General features: G+C 47.1%; 1 protein-coding gene across 1 annotated transcript in view; it reads left to right on the forward strand.

The window, feature by feature from the left end:
• The first annotated feature begins 5,240 nt into the window (after positions 1 to 5,240).
• Positions 5,241 to 12,446, forward strand: part of LOC146856489 (uncharacterized) — a 126,271-nt gene continuing 119,065 nt past the window's right edge. Inside the window, exon 1 of the mRNA XM_085654648.1 lies at positions 5,241 to 5,614. The gene's annotated coding sequence lies outside the window, so the exon portion shown is untranslated. The remainder of the gene's footprint in view (positions 5,615 to 12,446) is intronic.

A 12,446-nucleotide genomic window follows, 5' to 3' on the forward strand; every position in this document is an offset into this window, starting at 1 on the left:
CAGGAGGTGGCACACCTTTTCGGCTTCTGGCTCCCCACCTAACCGTGTCTCTCTCGCTGCGGGCCAAGGGTCTCCGCCTCAGGGTGTTTCCGGATCTTACAGGGGAACTCAACGCGGCTCCCGGACCGGGCTGCCGCCTCCTTGGATGTTCAGGCTTCTGCCTCCCACTGGCTTCTAGCTGCAGGCTCTTGGGTGCTGCCAGTGGCATGCGTGGTATGCTGAGTCGGGCCACACCTTCCACTGCCCTCGTGCCATGCGTACCTGTTTGGGCCCCTTCCTCCCGCAGTCCTGTCCGCTTGGATCCACCGGCGTGGCCTCCCTGTGTAGGGCCTTGACTGGGACACCCCACGTGGGTTAGATGTCCCGGCGGCCTCGCTGATTAGGCCCTGCCACTCCTCCTTCTCTGTACAGGGGGCTGAAATGAATCTCCACCCTCTGCAATCCGATTTTGGCCCTTTCAGCCCTCTGCGCTGTTCTCCTAAATGGGTGCCCTCTTACGGCCAGGGGGAGGCACTTCTCTTCAACTCCCAGCTCCTCACCTTGCAGTGCCTCTCTTGCTGGGGGCCAGGGGCCTCCGCCTTAGGGTGCTCCCAGGTCTCACCAGAAAAGTTGCAAGTGTCTTCCCGGGGGTTTGAGCTTCCACCCTAGCCCCTACCTGCAGGCTCTTGGGTGCCGCCAGCAGCATGTGCAGTGCACAGAGTCAGGCCACGTCCTGCTGATAGGCCCGCACTCGCTCTTTCGCTCTCGTTGGAGGTTGTTGTTCCGGCTAAGAGGCGCAGGTTCAGCCTGTTCTGGGTCGCACTGCGTTCCACGTTCTGCTTGGGAGCTGCGGTCGGTGAGGTGACGGATTCGTTACAGATGGTGGGTCTCGGGCAGAAGGGCTCATCGGAGCTCCTTTTCTCTGCATCCATCTTGGTCGGCGCCAGGCTACGCCACCCCACACCCAATATTATTGATTGGAGGTGAACATCTGGGTTTTTCATTGTTAGCAGGATGTCATCAGAGTAAGATTAATAGTTGCTGCACACCAAGTGATCAGTGTCTTCTGAAAAACACATGCTTCATGCTTTGCCCTCTCCGTGACTAGTACGCATGTGCGAGACCAAGAAACTGCTCCCCTGTCCATGTGCAGTCCGTCTAATCTTCCCTGGGAAGAAGACAGCATTCAATTCTCTCCTCCATTTCCCATGTGCTTATCTGGGTGCGTACAGTAGGCCCCTGGGAGACAACGGCTGATTCACCCTTTCCAGAAGAACTGAGCAGTCTATTGTATAATAGGCCACTGACGGGTCCAACAAAAGACTGCCTCTGTGCCATACCCCAGCTAAACCCTGATTTACATTTACCGCGTATAAGTGAAACTTACCAACATGCTGCTGTATCATTTCATGTACCACTCCCTCTAACATTGGTCAATACTGGAAAATAGGAATTTGCTCTAAACTTACTTGAGTCACCCATTGGAAGACACTCTTTTTTAAGGTACAGTCACAACAGCTGTTTTCAACTGCCATCCTCTTGCCACAACGAGGGGCAGATACCACAATATACTGCTGGGAAGTGGCTCACACACAGAGATGGGGAGAAAAGGTGAGACCTCTTGACTAGAGACTAATCATTTTTTTGGCTGGATTAAAATGAATTTGTGTTCAAAGGCAATAGTCCCAGTTGTCCACCAAGTATTGAGACGGCAATACCATCAGAAAGATGACCGATGGATAAGTAAGCCAGCTGAACTCCCTAGGAGCTGGATGTGACGGCTTCCATTATTTTATTAATTTAATGCATCTTTTTACCTTTTCCAGTTTCTTATGGAGCTGCAGTTGCTTCCTGCAAAAATCTTTGACTTCATCAAATTCTCACTTCTGCCACTTTCTATCTGCCATTCTACATGAATGACGTACAGTGTGCACAGAATCCAGTGGATCCCCAAAGGTAGGCAGAGGTAAAAGTAGATAGCACCTTACTCTATTTGTGGTAGTGTGGGCAAGCAGTAAGGCTTTATCAGAGGGTAGTGTTAAGAATTTCTTTAACTCCACCTACATTCATTGCCTTGTTTTTTAACGCTACCAGAGGCCCAGACATTAAAGATTACCCCCCTGGGTCACTGGGAGCACTGTATAGCTTTTAAACTTTCACATCACCCACACTGCACACTCCGTAAAATACCAGCTCCGCTGTAATACAGGCATTGAAGCACACGCGGGACACATTCGCTAGCACTGGGTGGGCCCGATGTTGAAGCATGCCACCAACTAGGTTGGTGGGTGAGGGCTTCATAAGGAAACTAAACAGTTTTCCCTTCCCATACAGTCCTCAGTCCTGTATCACTCACCAAATAGGCTAGTCCTCTCTTGATTTCACATACTAAACCTGGGGATACGGACTGGCTACCCAGTCCTCTCTCTCTCTCTCTCTCCTTGATAATTGAATAAGAATTTCTTGTACACACTCAGGCAAGATATCGTCACACACTCAAAGACTAAACTCAGACCAATTTATTTGTATAAAAATATTATTTAGTTATTTTATTTTCTAAAGCCAAGCCAGGCTTGGTGCAGGTAAGTGAAATAATATTTTGCAAAATCTTATGTAGTGATTTACAGTTGAATGCAGGTTCAAATGCAATTGGTTGATTTACAGGTAAGTCAACAGTTCGAAATTACTTTTCAGTTACTTTACAGATTACTGTGCACGTTACTTTTTAGATTACTTTTTAAGTTACTTTTGCTAATCAGTGTGATATGTCTAGATATCACACTGAGACATTTCCTAGACAAAAGGTAAGCAATTCAGTTTTTACACATATGCAGTTTTTCAATGTTTCATACAAACCAACTCCACTCTTACAGGCTTTTTCAAGGAAAAGCATCCAATGCAATACCATGGGAGGAAATGAAGTTATCGGTTTGCAGGTAAGTACTGGTTTGTGGGAATTTGTATCCTGGGGTTCAAGGATGCACTCTCAGAACACCCTCAGTGGCACTAGGGTGGCCGGGTGTAGAATGCTGAGGCCCAATGTTATCCAATGAGGGATAGTGGGCCTCCGGTTGGTGGCTGCTCACAAGCAGGCCACAAGGTTGTGGGAGCAAAGCTCCTGGTGTTAGGCTCAGGGCAAAGGGGGGTCTGAGTTAGCACACAAGTTGGTGCACCCACAGGGGCGGCCAAGTGCAGGGTGCTGTTTTGGCGTTTGGTGCCCTTTTGTTCTCAATGGGGATTGCCCGTTTTGTTTTTTAGCTGCAGGTTTGGTCCAAGAAGACTTCCGGGAGGAACCAACAGCTGGGCAGGTAAGTTGGAGGGCTCTGGGACGTAGGAGCACCTCAGGTAGGTTCTCTTCTCCAGGGCGCAGGGCGGCTGGATGCACGTGTCTCTTTCGAGGTCGGATTTCGCCATACCGGGCCACTCGCGGTTGGGGTGGTCTCCGTGCAAAGGTTGCAGGCAACATTGAGGAGTCCCGAAGGGGTCATCCCGCAGTGGACTTGGACTCTGGAGCGCTAGGGGACCTCACTGGGACCGGTGGGCCACCCAGATTTGGGCCGTAGGTGACTTTGCTGGGACCGGTGGACCACCCAGACTTGGGCCGTAGGTGTCGGGTGAGTGGTGGTTCCAGGCGTCTGGTTTCTTTGTCCTCAGCAGGCTCAGAGTCTGTCTTGGGAGTTTCTTTTTAACAGAGCTGCTGTTCACAGGCGATCAGGTCTTTGTTTAAGACAGTCAGTCCTCCCAAGGGTTCTGGAGGACACTGGCTGCAGGACAATGTGACTTGGCGCAGGATCTCAGGAAACTGCAGACGGGCCCGTAGGGCTGGGGCCAAGTCAGTTCTTCTCTGCAGTCTTCTCAGCTGGGCATCTTCTTTCGTCCTTCTTCTTCTTAGGGTGTGGGAATCTGTCTTCTTGGTTCAGGGCTGCCCCCTAAATACTGAATTTAGGGGGCTTGTTAGTGATCTTGAAGTCAGTAGCCAATAGGGTACTGACCTTAGGGTGACTAAACCCTTGGCGTGTGCCCGGTATTCTCGCCCTTCAGTTCATGCTCACCCTGCACTCACAGTGATCACAATGCACTCACACCATTCACCCGCTCACCCTGCACTCACAGCGATCACTCTGCACTCACAATGCACTTGCGCTGTTCACCCTGTACCCCACCCTGTAGTCACACAAACCCACTACTCACCTGCACTCATGTTACACTTCACCCACCAGTCACCCTCATTGCTCAATCTCACTCAAACAAGCCCATCACTCACCATGCATTCATTCATCCCACTCACATCCGCACCATATGGTCACCTCACTCACCATGCAGTCACTCCTCTTACCCTACTCTCAAACTGTTGCATCGCTTACCGTGCACTCACATGGGCACTCCTGCCACCCACACAGTGCAGAGGATTAATGTGGCTGCTACAAAGAACGTGTACCACACAGATCACAGAAATGAGTGTGGGTGTACTAGGAGTAGCGCTATAAAAAAACGAAATGCTTGTCAGAAAGGTGCTATAGAGAGATGAGGTGCATTGTTGCATAGTGGTACGGAGGGAATTAATGGAAAAGGAGGAAATGGGGCGCACCAAAAAAATATTGCACCGTGTGCGACCAGTGCAAGCGCCAGCCCTGGTCTGAAGTGTTAGCACCCCGAAGTTCAGGCCTAGTTGCATCCCTGGCACGGCTTGTACACGGGCTCTAAGACCCTTGTCTCTGCTCTCCTTGTTCATTTGTTGGTTCGCCCACCTCTACACATTAGTCTGAACCCAGAGCTTTAAGATTTGTTTAATCTGGGAATAGCTCTGCTGCAAGTCGCTAGGTAGTGCAGAATCCTTGTGAGGGGGATAGGTGAGGGACAAGTACTGCATGTCATCAGCTCCTTGGGGGTGGGGCTAAGGTTTTATTGTTAAGTTTGAATACACTATATTCATGCAGGAGACTCCCGATTTTAAAGCTAAAGTTGGTGTCTAAAACGTCCTCCACTTCAAAGCAAGTCAATTGGTAAAGTAAACTACACCGTTTGTTTTTCAAAATCTTCGTCTTTTCCACTTCCAAAAGTTTGAATGTATGCTCGAAAAACATTTTTTAAACATACCTACACTGAAGTCACAAGAATGTATACATACACCCATTAGGCGTCCAAAAGCACAGCCTCGCTATTTCGTTACACCTCGGCCTGGTACTGTCAGTATGCTGCCCGCCACCCTGCTGAAAGGCAATCTACCACGCCCTTGTACTTGAGGGCGGAGAAGCCATGACGAGAGATCGAAAGTGAAAATGAAATTACCCACAACAAGTTCAGCGCGAAGCCTTTGTCTGCCAGTTTAGACACACCGGAAGATCGGATGTGGCTGAAGAAGGAGTATGGAGAACAGGCGGGTACTGCTTAAAATCCTTCAGGAGCTCACTAAAACGCAGCTTAGCATTTTCAAGTTTTACGCCCAATCGCACATCCCTCAGGGACTACTGGACGAAGCCGACACGAGAGAGAAGCTCGCAAACCTGTTGGCAGAAAGTCTTGGAGAAAATTGTGGCGCCAAAACTATTTCCATTCTCAAAAACGTTCCGAGGAACGACCTGGCACAAACATTTCAGCCGCTGTTCACCCTAAAGAAGGAGGATCGACAGTGAAGGTGAGGAGAAAGGTACGACGGGGGGGGGGGGGGGGGGGGTCGTGCCTGGCGGACAATGCAGGGGGGGGGGGGGGGTCGTGCTTGTCGGACAATGCAGGGGTCCGTTTAATTTACAGGTGCTTTACAATTTAAGGAAGTGAGGCGCGTGCGGGTGACGAGGTGTGTTTAAGGGATTCTCAAAATACATGCGGCAACAGTAACTACAGCATATTGTTTTAAACGTCCCTGCACTCTGTCCAGATCGCCTCGACGTGTTTCCTGGAGGGGGGCGGGACGTGGGCAGTGGAGGAGGAGCTCATTTTCAGTCCTCCCTTGTAGCACCTGCGGTGCCACGCCCTTCTGCACACGTGGTCGCATATATTTCTCGTTTCTGTTTTCGGTGCCGTGGGCACAGACCGTGTAAGGGCCAGAAGTTATTGCTGGAAAAAAACAGTAGGGGAACTGTGGGCGGAGCATCAGGGGGCGGGAATATTCCAAGGATTGGGTCAGTAGGCGGAGTCAGAGGTGTGGCTAGAAAGAGCAAAACATCCCAATTTTTAGTATGTTTGGCATTTCACTGACGAGTTACAGCTTAACCCCTTCGGTGCTCATGACGGAACGGTTCCGTCATGAGCCACGGTTGAGCTGTGCTCATGACGGAACCGTTCCGTCATGACCACGCCCGCGCAGGAAAAGATCAGCACAGCAGGGGAATCCGTCCAGCATGGAAGGGGTTAATAATGTTATTTAATGCAACCAATAGATACACGTTTATTTGAGGTTTAATATATGAGTTATTGACATTAAAATACATTTACAATGTGGGATACGTATTCAATCACAGAATGTCCCAAATACGCATATAGGTGGAATCATAAGCCATTTGTGTCCGAGCCATGCAGTTTCTTTCATTAGCACTTCTCCTTCCTTTTTCTAACCATTTCTGAACATAACATTTGGCTTTAGATTCGATGACAGGAAGCCACACGTGTTGGGGAGCACTGTTGATGACATCATTCTGTGCCCCACGGTCAATGCAAAATTGTATTCATGTGTTTTTACATGCTTCACGCAACATGTCATGAAGCCAGAATTAGATGCCTCTTAGTTTCCTGTTATTGTATCTAGACCTAGCACTCTAAAACAACCCAGACCTGTTGGTTTTGCAGATGCTTTTAGCAGTATCAGATGAATGAGATACAACTATTTTATGAGTAGCTTGTGTAATTACCACTCAAGTTAGATAGCAATCAGAATTGCAAATGCATCAATTCTGAAATTATGAGACTCAAACATTGGTAGAGTCAAAAATAGGTAGTGGTCCTCAGATTATTTCAATCAGTTATTTTCTCCCCTACAGGCTACTATCCTCTGCAATCACTATTAGGCACCTTCCTCCTTTGTCTCTCCATGAGCACTGTAGGTGTCTAGGAATACCACCCACCAGAGACTGCATGAGAAAAGTTCAAACATGAATGGCAAAATATCCTAGTTTGCAAATGTTTTCCACATAATTATAACTCTGCCGTGTTTGCCACATAAAGCACCATCTGCTTCATAAGCTGATGGTTTTACCTAAAAATGTGTTTGTATCTCAAATGGATCAAAACAACGTGACTTGTGTTGCTGTGAAGTGGAGGGCCCTTTACAAAGGTTGACTGGTCACGTTCTCAGGGCTGCTATTAATGAGGCGAAAGCTTTGCAGACACTGTTAGTATGTGTACAAATTTCAAAATAACAAAGTATCAGAAAATGTACCACATTAAGCTGCAGTCTTTCATTGCTGCATAATTTAGTCAACACTGCAACATAATTTTGCCCTCCATTACTGCGTAATTGCAGCGGCCTAAAAGCAGGCAGCACATGTTAAAAGTGCTTGCTGCTTAAAGCAAAGAGACACCGTGAAGTTTGAGAATTTAGGGACATATTTACGGGAATGGTGGTGCAACGCATCAAGTTACTTTGCTGTGCTGCCCTGCGTTACAGGGAAAGGGCAGAAATGCACCGTCTTTATCCAAAACGGTGCATTCCTGCCCTTTCCAAGTGTGCTGGTGCCGTTTCGTCAGCCTAGCGCCAACGCAGGCACCCTTGCACCATGGTGCAAGGGTACCTCCGTTGCATGCAGCATTGTTTTTGTGCACAAAAGCAAACCTGAGAGGCTTTTTCTTCTTTGTATGAGTGCTGCACATATAGAAAGAGGAAAACAGGGAGAAATAAAGATTTTTCTCCTTGTTGTGCCTCCCTTGGGGAGGCGTAAGATTTTGAATCAGTCCCAGGTTTACAAGTCCTTGTAAATCTGGGAATGCATAATGCATAAAAAACGTGAGAGTTGAGTGGGAACACCCACTGCAACGCCTCCCTTGTGCAGAGTAAGTCAAAGCAGCAATTTGCGCTGTGTTGCATTACTCCATATTTATGAAACCATTCAAAGCCATGCAAAGTGACTTTGCGTGGCTTCATAAATATGACTTGCAGATTTGTGATGTGCATTTACCACGTTCCGCGGTGCAAGCATGACGCAAGGCCCTTGTAAACATGCCCCTTAGTCTGGTGTGCATGCAAATCCTGCATTGCCAATCGCTGGTGAGTTGCATTAATACTGCTGGAACAAGGCCAATGGAGGCAGCAATGTGTGAGGCGGACTGGCCTCAAGGGTCCTGTGACCTCAGTGACAAAGTCACTGCTGTTCTAGGGTGTGCTGCTTCGTAGGCCTACCCGCAAGACTGTAGGTGAAGTTCAGTATGGATTGTGATGGACAGGCCTTCAAGGTTAACCCACACTGGCCACCGGTAGGGTCCACTTGCTGGTGCTTAGAGACCAGGGCTTCTATGGTCTAGTATGGCCTTCTAAGGTCTAGTAGGGGAATATGCTCCCTCAGGAGAGTGGTCTGGTGGACTGGTCATGAAGCCCGATTCCCCAGTTCCAGATTTGGTAGCTCTGGCCATAGTGCCACATCCTATCCTCCCTGAGCACCCTTCTATCCCACTGAGAGACACTTGCACTGCCTTCAGCTACAACCCAATTCTGCCCCATTATAAACACCTGGCTGTGACTCAATTCAAGTTACTCACTGCCTGGAAAAAATAACAACATCCTGGAAAAAGCAAACACTCATAGGCACAGGAAGATTATGTAAAGCGTGCGAAATAAGCAGGAACGACATGGCTACTTTAGTTTTTACACTCCTTGTTTAGAAATCAATGAGTGTTTTTTGCCTCAAACGTTGAGGACATGAAAACTGTGCTCTTAGTGTACACAGGTGTGCCTTTGGTGTACTCGTGGACAGCAAGGAAGGGCATAAGCAGGGCTCAGAAGATTAAGGGATTCTTGAGGAAAATCTGATCTGACTCACAGAAACCCACAGGGCTCCTCCACATTCATGTCAGCCAGCAAGCTGCTCAAACATCGACATTATGTATTCAAGTGTCCTGCTAACTATACCTTTTGAACTGTCTGGCTTGCTAACTCTCCTACCCACAAAAAACTTGAAAGAGCTCTTGAGGGTAAAAGGCAAAATTATATTTTCATTCTGGAAGTGAAGGATACATCCAACTTTATTTTTTGTGGTGACAAAATCGTACATTAGTTAGGCTGTAATGCATTGCTAAAACAAAATCACAAACCTAAGAGGTCCCAAAGGCAAGACCTATTGGCTTTGCCAATGCTTGTTTAGATATCTCATTTGCTAAATGGGGCACTTTTAATTTGGTGTCAGACAGGGCCAAACTGGGAACCCAAAGCAGCCCTGGCAAATTTGTGTCCATCCCCTGCACAGTGTGATGCATGCGAATGCAGCAAGCAAGCCTGATGACTGCAAAAGAGACACGGGGAGAGGGTGTTCTCTCCCCTAGAAAATGGAAACAATTACATAAATGGTGCATTCTACAACACATTGTATTATGTATTCCATTGTATTAGCTTTTAGAGAACAGTAAATGATGACCTTACGGTGCACCAGGATAAGACAATCTTGTTGGAGCCCTTCAAGGATTCCCTTACTATCACCCTCCAACAGCATCCCTCATCTCTCCACTGCCCCTCTCTCACATGTATTTAAATTGTTTTATAGTGCCTCTCATACCAGTGAGGGACTTGGAGCACTTTACATCATGCACACATACAGAGACAATTAATCATACGTGTGTAAATCAATGTTTAGAAAATGCTTACAACACAAAAAGGGCTACAAGGTGTTAGGATTCACATGCCATCAATTCTGGTTGGCATTTTTTTAAGATCTGGAACACAACCCGAGGGTTCAAAATGTAACACAGTAGTTGGATTTTCTAATAAGAATGTATTTCTTCCCAAACAAACCAATTTTAGCAGTATTAGTATAATGAATGACTGGGGAAAAAACATAACTTCCAAACCCTCACCATGCAGTTTGCATGCAGCTCTCTATGACAAAAGCAGTAACCCACTGAGCTTTGCCCATTAAATACAGTTCTGTGATTTGTATGGTACAGGTTCTTTGCAGCAGGCATTTTAACCCTCTGCGCTACAATGGATGGGTCAAAACTGGCAATAGACAATACTCCAATCTCTCTCCAACAGGAAGATCAACCACCAGAGATATAAATCTTTACTCTTTTATTGTTGCCTGAAATCTGCTGGGCTTACAAGGAATCCTGCAGTGATATTTGCGTTTTTGAGAGTGAGAAGTGAGTCATTGTGCTGGACAGCCCTGCGGGTTTTGTTACTGGGGGTCTATTTTGCAGCCTCCAGTAATAAAACTAGATGCCCAGTACACCAGCCCGGCCTTGGAGCCAGGGCTTATTTGTTTTCACAGTTAGACCCTTGATGGGGTTCACAAGGGGCTCTGGTGCTCGGGTGTCACAGAAATGGACACCTCCGGCTGCTTTTATGTTATATCCTTAGAAAAGGGTAAACAGTATTTTCAAAAAGACCACATCCCTGAACATATACAGAGAAGCAGTACACATTTTATAAAATATAATACGGAAAACAGCAGATAAGACATTAAACATTTTCCACATTTATTTTAAAAAAGCGCCAAGGTTTGAGCACAGTCTGCCACAAATTCCACATGAAGTCCTCTTCCTTTCCGTGTGGCATCGTCAGTCTGGGTGAGCTGGAAAATAAAGGGCAGATGAGGTTAAGGGCGGGGCCGCCAATGCTCCTAATGTGTCCATTGTATTGGTCACAGTGGGGGCAGGTGGGTGGCCTCCTCACTAAATGAGGTGTAAATCACTGCACAGCCGGGGCCCATCAGAGGTAGCCAGGTTTTTGTGCCGATTGATTGCTCCTCCAGTGCCCCACGGCTCCTACAGTGTTTCTGGGCAGGTCCCTGCCCACAGATACAGTGGGGAAGGGGGAGGGGGTCCTGGCAACTGCAGAGGCCTTCCTCGCTATGCAGCACACCGGCCTGGATGATCCTGTAGTTTTATTTTTTTAACTCAGAGCATTCCTGTCATCCTGGGACCCTTTTTTTAAATGAAGAAGTAGGGGAATGAACTTTGTTAAATTAAATAAGTAGGGGCACGCCGTGCCCCTCCGTTCCCGCCCACTTCGACCACTGCTTAGTTCATATTTAAATGTATTTTTCAGGTCGGGGTCACATTGCCCGATTTTTAATATAAACTGGTAAGGGTTGCTGGTCGAACAATAGTGTCGAGGGTATCATTTATGAAATGTAACAGTTGTATCCAGTGGTCGAAGTGGGGGAAAAAAAGAGGGGAACTGTGGGAGGAGAATCAGACGGCGGGAATAACCCGAGGATTGGACCAGTGGACGGAGTCAGAGGCGTGGCCAGAAAGAGCAAAACATCCCAATTCTTAGTATTTGTTTGGCATTTCACTGACCGGTCACAGTTTGTTACTTTTAAGAATGAATGCTCGCCAAGAATGTATCCACATGTAACTTTATTAGCTGGTCGATATGTAACAGGCAAGATCCAGGAAACACGGCTTCCACTCCAAGAAATCCGTAGTAACTGATGCCCTGGACTGGAACTCGTCATAGAATACAACATGCATTCCATGCCACGCTCCTGTGCACAATACAATAACATAACAGTTACCTTTATTTAATTCAACCAATGGATACACATGTTTAAGCTTTAATAAGAGTTAGTTGTGGAGAAGTGTGGCTCAATTGTTGGAGCGGCAGATCTCGATGCAGAGCACTGGTCCGGGACCAGGGTTCGATTCCCGCCGCGGCAGGGTCTCGGGCTATAAATTCCTTGGACCGTATATTTTCACCTCAGTGCCTATTCTAATCATGGGTCCCACGCTGCAACTCTGGGCAATAGCTTGCTTAATCTCCACAACGGCCCCAACAGCGCTGGGATGCCTGGCTTCACCATGGGGGTGCCCAGGAGTGGACACTTCACACGGAAAGCCAGGAAGGGTTCCTTCAGCGGTATGAGTACAGCGCTGAGATACCCCTAGGGGTGATTCGGCGCTATATAAGCACATACACATTTACATTTACTCACATTAAAATACATTCACAAAGTGGGATACGTTTCCAATCACAGAATGTCCCAAATACGCTTAAAAGTGGAATCACAGCCATTAGTCTCCCGAGCCATGCAGTTTCTGTTTTCACCACCAGCAGTTCAAACATGAATGGCGAAACATCCTAATTTGCAAATGTTTGCCATATAATTATGACCACATAATACGTTATCTGCTGCATAATCTGACGATTTTAACAAAAAATGTGTTTGTAGCTCAAACAGATCAAAAGTTACTAAAACATGTGACGTGTTGCTTTGCAAAAGGTTGACTAGTCACCTTTCTCACTGCTGCATTTGTATGTTACACTGGTACTGAGGCAATATCTTTGCAGAGTCTGTTAGTATGTGTAATAATAATAAAGTATCAGA

Source organism: Triturus cristatus, chromosome 4_1, assembly GCF_964204655.1.
Source record: "Triturus cristatus chromosome 4_1, aTriCri1.1, whole genome shotgun sequence".
NCBI classification, from domain to species: Eukaryota; Metazoa; Chordata; class Amphibia; order Caudata; family Salamandridae; genus Triturus; species Triturus cristatus.